This window comes from Centruroides sculpturatus, unplaced genomic scaffold (genome assembly GCF_000671375.1).
Source record: "Centruroides sculpturatus isolate CEXI.00-Female unplaced genomic scaffold, Cexi_2.0 scaffold19, whole genome shotgun sequence".
Classification (NCBI taxonomy): domain Eukaryota; kingdom Metazoa; phylum Arthropoda; class Arachnida; order Scorpiones; family Buthidae; genus Centruroides; species Centruroides sculpturatus.
Window position 1 is genome coordinate 722,783 of NW_019386694.1, and position 10,015 is coordinate 732,797.

The window sequence follows — 10,015 nt, forward strand, 5'->3', positions numbered from 1 at the left end:
CAAAAAAATATACGTATTTTGGAAATGTTGAGTCGAATTAGTCTAGAATCGATTAATTTTATGAAAGAAAACCTTTCAAACAGCCGTAGTCCGTAAACTATGATTCCTACAAAATTGATTCATAAAGAACGGAACGTATCTACCGTCTTATAGGGGGATCTACTGTATATATACACGACGGAACGTTATACCTTAAATCTGTTTTTTTTGTATCCAAAGATTTTCAATTATATCCACAAAATTTCGTGGATTTCAAACTCCGTGTAGCACCATCTGGCATGGCATTTGATTTAAATATTTTTTAGTTTTAGTTAATTGAAAATGGCAGGAAGCTTAATTTTGAGAGCACATATGTGTATTATAAAAAGTTGTAAATGCTAGTAACGACTGAAATCTTTCTAAGTCGGATCTTACTCGAGGTATCACACATGAACCTCCCTCTATATCCTCTTACCATCAATTTTTAACTACCAAAATCTAATAGCATCGATCCCCAATATACAAATCACGGTGAAAAGTTTTAAAAAATTTCGATAAAAACCACAGAAGGTATTTAGTTTCAATGACGGTGGAAAAATCGTGCCACACAAACATCCATACAATCAGAAAAAACAATTCAATTTTTTTTCAATTCCTCGACGTTTGAAGTCCCTGAGTCGAAAAATGTAAAAATCTTGGGGTAATTTTTGATTAATTACTATACTTTTTTCTGTTATAATAGATTTAACTCGGTCTTTCATTAGCATTATGACACATAGGCCTAATTGTGAGTAGTAACAAAAATACAGTAAAAGTTTTCGGTTATGAGCCAGATAGACAATGTAGGAAATTTAAAGAATCTGTTGACTTAATAAAAACGGAATAACAATAATGAAAATCTCAGTATAAAACTAAATGAAAATAAATAAACTTATTATAATCTTATAATATAATCGAGAGGGAATGATAATGATAATAATAATAATAATAACTCTCCCGTAGTCACCACCTTGTCGNGAAAATAAATAAACTTATTATAATCTTATAATATAATCGAGAGGGAATGATAATGATAATAATAATAATAATAACTCTCCCGTAGTCACCACCTTGTCGTGGTGGGAGAGCCCAGTAATTTTACTGAACCACAGGGCAATGCAGGCTGGAGCACAAGCTCCTGGTAGGGACACTCATGCCAGTAAGGTCTATGGGGAGAAATGAAGCTAACTTGTAAAAGTGACCACACCCACTATTCTGTGGAGATAATTATTATGGTAGTAACCAGATCAAAGTGTGATACCGGCTCGGACGTCGCCCGGGATAACAAGGTCCGCGTTCGTGGGTTAGGCAGAGGCTCATGTAAAAAATAGGTCACAGTCTCCTTTGGTTACTGGTTGTGAAAGCAGCGCAGGCCCAAGCATGGCTACTGCAATGCCCTCAACAGAAGTGAGGTACCAATCTAGTTTTGGTTTTTCTGTAACAATGCATCCACAAACCACAAAAGCTGGAAAATCACGCCAACGGATGAAATGGACATTATAAATGAACGAGTTTACTATCCGTACTTACTACACTATCACAAAACTCGAAACAAATATGACATCGTACAGACAACAACTACACTATAGATTCATACAACAATATCCTGACGTCACTGTCACTGAACAAAGGGTTGCTGATAAAAAAAAAACAATTATACACAACAACTTATCTCATAAGCAATACTTGAACTTTTTAAACAACAGGTTGCTGAGTAAATACATCAACAGTCAGAAACATTTAACATTAATGAAGATCACGTAACCTGGAAACACTGAATAAATATACAGGTAAATATCCCACGCAAAGACCACGAATAAAAAAAATCAACACGTCAAAAGTAGTAGGAAAAACACTAAATTGTGTAAACACTCACTTACTATCAAACTACATTCATTTAATTTCTACACTTTCAGACGTTCATACATTAGTTTAAACTGGGTAGTTACAGTAGCGACACACCATGGACTGAAAATACAATCGCAGAAAGATACACACAAAACACAATTCTATCACAAGTCTGCCTGCAGAGAAGAATAGAAACACAAATAAATGACATTAGACAGCAATTAGGCAGGCTGACACAATACACTAAAAACAATATAACACCCAAATTAAACAAACAACTCAAAAATATTTTCAAGAAAATCAAAACAAACACAAAACATGAACACCATAACATACACATTACAGAATACATAGATTCTCTGAAACGAAAACTTGCAGCCAAAGCACATAGACTCAAACGATACAAAACATGTACACTACGAAAACAACAAAATAAGTTAGTTACAAATATTGAAAAACTTTTTTAAGACAAATTAGTACCAAAACAAACATTGATGCACAGCACAGTTGCACACCAACAGGAGAAGAACTCACAACTTATTGGTCTTCTCTTTGGTCCAGTGACAATGCTGATTCAGGCTAGATCGAGGAGGAAAACAAAAACTTGCACAACATACCAACTATGCCCTGTGCTGAAATAAACGTAGGCCTACATGACATCCGCTACGCTAACAGAACACACAACTGGAAGACACCTGATACGAGCCCAAACGGTTAGGAGTTGAAAGTTGAAATTTGAAGTTAGGGTTCGAAAAATCCCTTCTTAGTGTACGTTACGAGAACTCACACTAACCATACGTTTCTATATTCAACGGTTGACTCAACAGTAAATTTTCCGTTGAGTCCCTCTGTTGAACGATCTGACGTCACGTTTTGCAGAAAAAAAGAAACGCTTTCGTTGAGAGGTCGCTTTTCAAGATGGCTGACCTAAGTAACGAGAAGGTGGCGATTGTGACTGTTTTGCTAAATAATTAAAGTAACTCGCTTAACCANATTACATAGAAATGTACGAACAAATAAAAACCCAGCGAAGCGGGTCCTTGCAGCTAGTATATAAACAATAAAATTATAAAACTTCATTACAACAACACTAATTTATCATCTTTTCAATTTTGTATTTACTGATTAATTTCCGGTCCATTTTAATTCATCGGTTTGTAAATGAACCGATTAATAGATAAAACCATTAATCATAATAGTTACTTGGTCGGAGGTTGGCAGTGGCCCAATGAGCTGGGGTGAGGTCCTAGACAGAGTCTGAAACTCATTAAACAAACAAAAATTCAATTCATTTTCAAAAATATTTTGTTGTGAAAAATTATTTAAAATAATTATGAAATAGATCTGTCTCGAGGTATAAAATAAACATTACGGTCGGTTCCGTGAGGTCACGAGTTGTCGCGAACTAACGGGTTAAATAATCTACTTACACCAGATTGATAGCTTTGACCATTTATAATGTAAATATATGCGGTGTAATTTTTAACGTTCTAGTCACTATCAGAAACATTTAAATCAGAATAAGCAAAATTATAGAAATTTGTAGCATGTGCCGATTGTAGCAAAAAACCTGGAAGCGAATAGTTTGATTAATTAGGTTACGGCAACACGACCTTTCAACGATGATGTCACGAAAACTTTTATGAGAAGCTGGCATCTATTCAAGTTGTGAAGAAAATTCGGAAAACTCCAAGTGGCCAGCCCGTTGGCCAGGAGCAAACACACGACCAACTACGATTGTTTAGTGGTTTTATCCACTCGGCCACTGGTGGTCACATGGCAGAAGGTTTAGAAAAAAAGAAGATAAATATCCAGTGTTGTCACTTCGATGTTTTAGTACTGAATGTAAAAGTTAATTTAATACACTATTTGTTAAAATTGCCTGTATAATTTTAAACATTTATGTATAGCCCCCTATAACACTATTGATTATTTCGTTTTATATGAATTCCATGTTGTACGAGTCACTTAGATTTTAAAAATACGTGTGCCGGGCTGTGAACGGCTCACGTATTCGTAAAATCTAAGTGACTCGTACAACATATAAAACAAAATAATCAACAGTGAGGGGTCGACTGTATTACGTAATCGAGAAACGTTTCTATGTACTGTACTTATATTTAAAAATTCCTCAAATAAATAAATTCTTAAATTAAGCCATATTTTTATCCGAAATATTTATATAACAGGTTTAATTAATATGTAATTCGAATAATTACGTTTTAGCTGATTTTGTTTTATAATAGTAGATTAGAAAGTATATTTATACATTTAAGAAATGGAAATAATACACTTCTGTATAATTTATTGTTATTCGATATTTCCAAAATACAGTATACATTAAATATTTACTGAAATAACTTCTAAAAGTAATTGAAACGAATATTCTAAATCATACAGAAAATAAAATATCGGAAGAGTAAACAATAAATAATTAGAATATTAGAAGTATTACTTAGAATCACGCATTGTATACCTGTATTGTAAATAGACAAAGGAACAAATATCAAGCAAAGCAATAGTTCGAAATTTAATCTAGTAGAAAATATTTAATGCAACACAGACTATCAAAGTCTGCTCACTTAGAGAAATTTTCCAAATCGAGCATGGACGTCACGTCGTCCCTGCAACATAAGTGCGATCATCGATCGCAAATCGATAAAACGTTTCTTCTATAACTAATATTTTCGCAAAATATGTATACTATTCTTTCCATCAGAATAAATGACAGAAATTTCATCTAGATTGGACAAAAATTGAAGGAATTATGAGGAATTAGACGACGGCTTTTATCGATGATATCATAATTCAAAACATTTTTCATTTTCATTAAAGGTATTCTTAATTTTTATAATTATGCTTATATAAAGGAGAATTAGCTACACTTTATCCTTGAAGCTGTACCACAACTTCAACTGACTCTATACAGCAGACAATTCTTCTCTGCCATAATTTTCCGTATTAAATACAAAGCTATATCGAAAAATATTACAATTATCCGAAAAGACATGATGCAAACTTCATCGAGCATTAGCTCTAATATTGTAAGTTTTCAACAGGAAATATGTCTACAATGTTTTCTGTCATCGTTTACCTCAACGTCAATGATATATGGATTAAATTTCTTCAATCCCTGTTCATGTGTCATACGAAACCACAATTATTTGCAAAATCTTCTCAAGAGATTTTACTTATTTTTCGTTGAATGTATCTACTGGTTTCATTTCTTTCTTAGTGTTTGTATGATAATTCCTTTTCTGTCCAGTAAAACGCCCTGTATATCATGGTATTCGATTGTGGACAACGACATCTTTGTCAAAGTAGGCATATGTGTTCTTGCCTTAGTGTTTGCAATAATATTCAGCGTCGTCAAAAGAGTGAAATTAAATACAAAAATAAAAGTAAGGAATTCGAATTACTTTTTCCAAAATCAGTTATTTTCTATCATAAATTACATTCGAATTACCACAGTGACTTTGACAATATTTATTACATTATGGCTTCAGTTTTTGAATGTATTTTTCTTTTATCACGATGTAGAAAAAAAGGAATTATTCAAGCTGGAAGCATTTGTTTGTACCATTGAAAATGGAATGTGGATGATTGTGATGATTGGAGGTTTGGTACACGTTGCATTCTTTCTTATCTCGCTTGGTGTTATTTTAATGAATGCATTCCAGAAAGTATCAAAAGATTTATACCTATTGAGAAAAGATAATCCAGACTTAGAATTTGAATTAGAAGACATAATGGCACAACACCATGAAATTTGGACTTATACAAACCAACTCAACGGCCCGTTCAATTATGTAGTCACGACTTTATATGCTACTTTATTAACAGAAACGTGTCTACTTTATTTTATTGCCATCTTCTCGAAAGTGGAATTTGTATTGAAAGTCCTTATTTTTGCGATTTGTGCTCTAATAACTTTTGGCTGCATTTTATTTGGATTCTTCATGTCTGTTTTAACGTCAAACGTAAGAAATTTTATTAAAATGAGAATAATTTCATTTACAAATTTGATCAGACGTTTTGCTTTGTTTTTCTCTTTCAGATGCAAACATCCTTTCAAGATATAAGAAGATTTGCTGATTGCGATCTCAGTTTAGAACAGAAACTAAAGGTAAAGTATTTTAAATTTGTTTTTTATTAAATAAATAATTGTTATTTTTTTGTAAAATTTAAATAACGTGATGACAATCAATTATTGTACAGATGTTGAATTTTATGAAGAGATTTGGTAAAGCATCTCTATGCCTATCTATCAATGATTACTTCAACGTTACCAAGAAATTTCCGATTAAGGTATATTTATCTACATTTTATAATATTAATCACAAAAATCTTGTATTGATATATTTATTTTTTGAAATTTTTCAGATGGTGAGTTCTCTTCATTCTGTATTTTCTGGTCTTCTCAACTTCAGGACAGCATCAACACGTAAAAATTGATATATTTCTTTTAGGAAACATTTAAAGTATTTAAATCTGTTTTAAAATTAATATTATTTCGAATATTATTTCATTTTGCAAAAGGAATTTTATCAATATTTTTTCTTCAATTTCCTTTGAATGACGAGAAAAGAGAATAGTCCCTTTTAAAACAAAAGTTTTGGAAGTGTGAAAAAGAAATTGTGGACACTTCTTATTGGCTTACCAATTTTGTATAATAGATGAAGGTCACCTTTGACAATTGCTTTTAGTCATAGCTCAACATGCCATTAGCCACGAAGCATAATCATCCTTAAACTTTGGGTAGAGTTTCAGATGTATGTTTGGTGCTATTACCGAGTATTAATATATACAGTAGATCCTCGATTATCCGACTCAATTGGGGACTGGGGTTGGTCGGATAATTGAAAAGTCGGATAACCGAAAAGTATGAAAAAATCCATTATTAGTGTAGTATATTATTAGTATATTAGTGTATCGTTATTAACCTAGTTCGCGTTGAATTTCCCTCCATGTTAAGCCTATCAAATTTTTTTTCAAAATAATAATCGTCGCAATTGTATCGTTAAAAATTAAAAAATTAAGCCTCGTTTAAATACTGGCTCCCTTTCATGGTCGAGCCGTGTTACCAGCTAAAACACGTAAAAATAATATTAAAGTAGCCAAGACATAGCCAAATATTGTAGCGCCACATCACTAGCGGACATTTGAATTTGCCGACTAGAACGTGGTCGGTTAACCGAGGTGATGGTTAATCGGGGGTCGGATAATCAATGCTCCACTGTATATATATCCACTGAACTTTACTCAATTTCTCTCAGATATTAAATGTTCTCTCATCAACGTTAACGAATATGATTTTGTTTGTATGCTCTCTCGCTATTAGAATTCGAATCATGAATCATGAATTATATACAGTATATTCATTTCATTATACACAACCTGACATATAAACCTGCACAACACTAGATTTACGTTTAGTGTTCAGAGTATTCATTATTGATTTTTCCAACATTTTCTTTGTTGCACGATTGAATATTAATTCTTTATTTAACATAAAATCTATGCTTTCCACCTCAAATTAGTAGTGGCTTGCCTCCTTACATCATACTTTTCCTTTAACAATAGAGTTGTGACGGTCATCTAATACATATATATATAATTTCTAATTCACGATAACAGCAATAATAAAAAATATTTAAATGATTTAAATCATTTCCACAATTACAATAGAATGGCACAAAATAAACATATCTTTAAAGTCCTGTGTTTTCTTCCTGTGGGCAATAAGAAGGCATTTTCCAGACCTATCATGGATCTGAAATATACGTTCACTTCTCGTACCAGAAGGCTCAAACAATGAAAGCGATTGGATGTTGACAGACTTAACCGGAGACATTTGAGTTAAACCACACCCATACAATTTTTATGAAGTTTCTGACCCTAACTCAAATCTGGTTTCCAGTGCACCAGTTGTCCTCGATACCAGCTCTGTCATCACTGTTTGCTCTAAGTCTATCATTTGTTAAGCTTATAATAACAATGTTATACTTTATTTAGCTCACAAATGAAAGAAACTCGTGAAAGTTGGTACTCTTTACGTGACTAACAACTAAATACAGGATTGGTTTCCTATAAAGGTTCTACTACAAAGAACTTTCTTAACAGACGCTACATTTTGGAAGTTGAAATATGTTTTTAGTGGAACACGAGTTCATTTATTAATGTTATCTCGGAAAACGTGTATTAATACACATTATGAATATATTAATAACTTTGCAATAATGATATAGTGCGCATATTAATTATAAGCATGCATGTATGAAAATATTTTGTAATGATACAGTAGCTACACATGTTTTAGTAAATCGAGATAGGCATTCTAATATGTTTATTTCTGTCAACATTTATTTAAATCGCATATTTTCGTTAAATGGTCTGCAATCCATCAATAATTCTAAGTATTTCTATAATAAAATACAATCATTTAATATACTGTGTATAAATTGCAATTCTCACACGTATTCGAAATTTAACAAAAACAATTTCGATTGTGTATTAAAAACAGATCTCTGGCTTGTATATTTATGCTCGTTGTCGCCATCTTCGTATTGTGTACCGGCTTCACATGTAAGAACATAATTCAATTAACAACAAAGCTTCAAAATGATATATTTTTGAAGGCCATTCTGTCAAACTTGATAGAATCATGTCGGCACTCGCGGAATAACACTATAAGGTTCGGCACAACATCGCTGAAAGATTGCCAATCTTTGTTCTATATTATCTATTCCTTTATAACCAGCAAGTAGTAGCCTATATGTAAAGTACAAGTAACTACACGACGTCTTTTAGTCTACAGCTTGTTACATTTTCCAAAACACGTTTCGAGCATACCACCTTTTCAGTTGGAACTATAAGCAAAATCGTGTTTTAGCTGTAGAGTGAATTATTCTACGTTTAAATTTAAACAATTTATGAATTAACATGTAAAAATTCTGAAATTTAAATATATGACGACATCATTTCAAAAGGAAAAGGTGGCCGGAACAGTTCTATTATAAAAAATTTGTTATTCAAAAATTGTTTTACTCTCTTTTGAATGAAATGGAAGTAACATCACATTACTGTTACTTAACAATTAGATTTTATTTATCTCCTCGCATTTGAATAATACTAGTGTCACCAGGAATTAGCGTATTATAGTTTTAATTCAAATTCAGATACGATTATCTATTTATAGCAAGTAAGCCCGGTGTTGCTGGCTATCTTACCTGTGTACCAAATTTCAACTTTCAACTCCTAACCGTTTTGATTCTGCGCTTATTATCATTTTTATTTATTTGTTCAACTCAATTCAAATCATTTATTTGTTGTTGTTGTATGCAGTTTCCATCAAACTTTAATACATTTTTTCTATTTGTGAAAATTTCTACGTAATTCAAAGGTAATTTTTAATATATATCTTACATAGCATTATTAATATGATTTTGGAGGTTGCAGAACGTATTAAATTACTTTAAAAAATGAAAAATAATTATATCATTTGATTCCAAGATATTTTGTATATCTTAAAAATGATGAATTTTATCCCGGGAAACAGTTCACTTTTATCCCGGAATCCCGGGACAGGTAAAAGACCGAGAAAGGAGAAACCATAATACTTAGTAAGTGTTGTTCTTGTTTTCGTTTGCTGTTGCTCAAGATCTGTGTGAGTCCAACGTATTACTCCAAAAGAATAAATGAGTACAGTCGACCCCCCCTATAACATGGTAGATACGTTCCGTTCTTTAAGAATCCATTTTGTACGAGTCCTTGCCAATCACAGCCCGGCACGTATGCACTTTACGGACTACGGCTGTTTGAAAGGTTTTCTTCCATAAAATTAATCGATTCCTAGACTAATTCGACTCAACATTTCCAAAATACGTATATTTTTTTGGGAATAATCCATATAAACTATGCTATAAACAAAAACTTGTAGAATTACTTACCGAGTGTGCACTGTTCCACATCGCCATTGCTTAACCTTGTTTTCGTCGCGGAGCAGCGCACCAAACGGCGACCGCGATTTCTGATAAGTTATTTTTCTGCGAAAACTTCGTTGAACTTTGGAGACATCATTAATATAAATAATTTTTATGGCCGTTGAATAAGAAATGTTTCTTTCACAAGAAATGTATAAAATTACAGC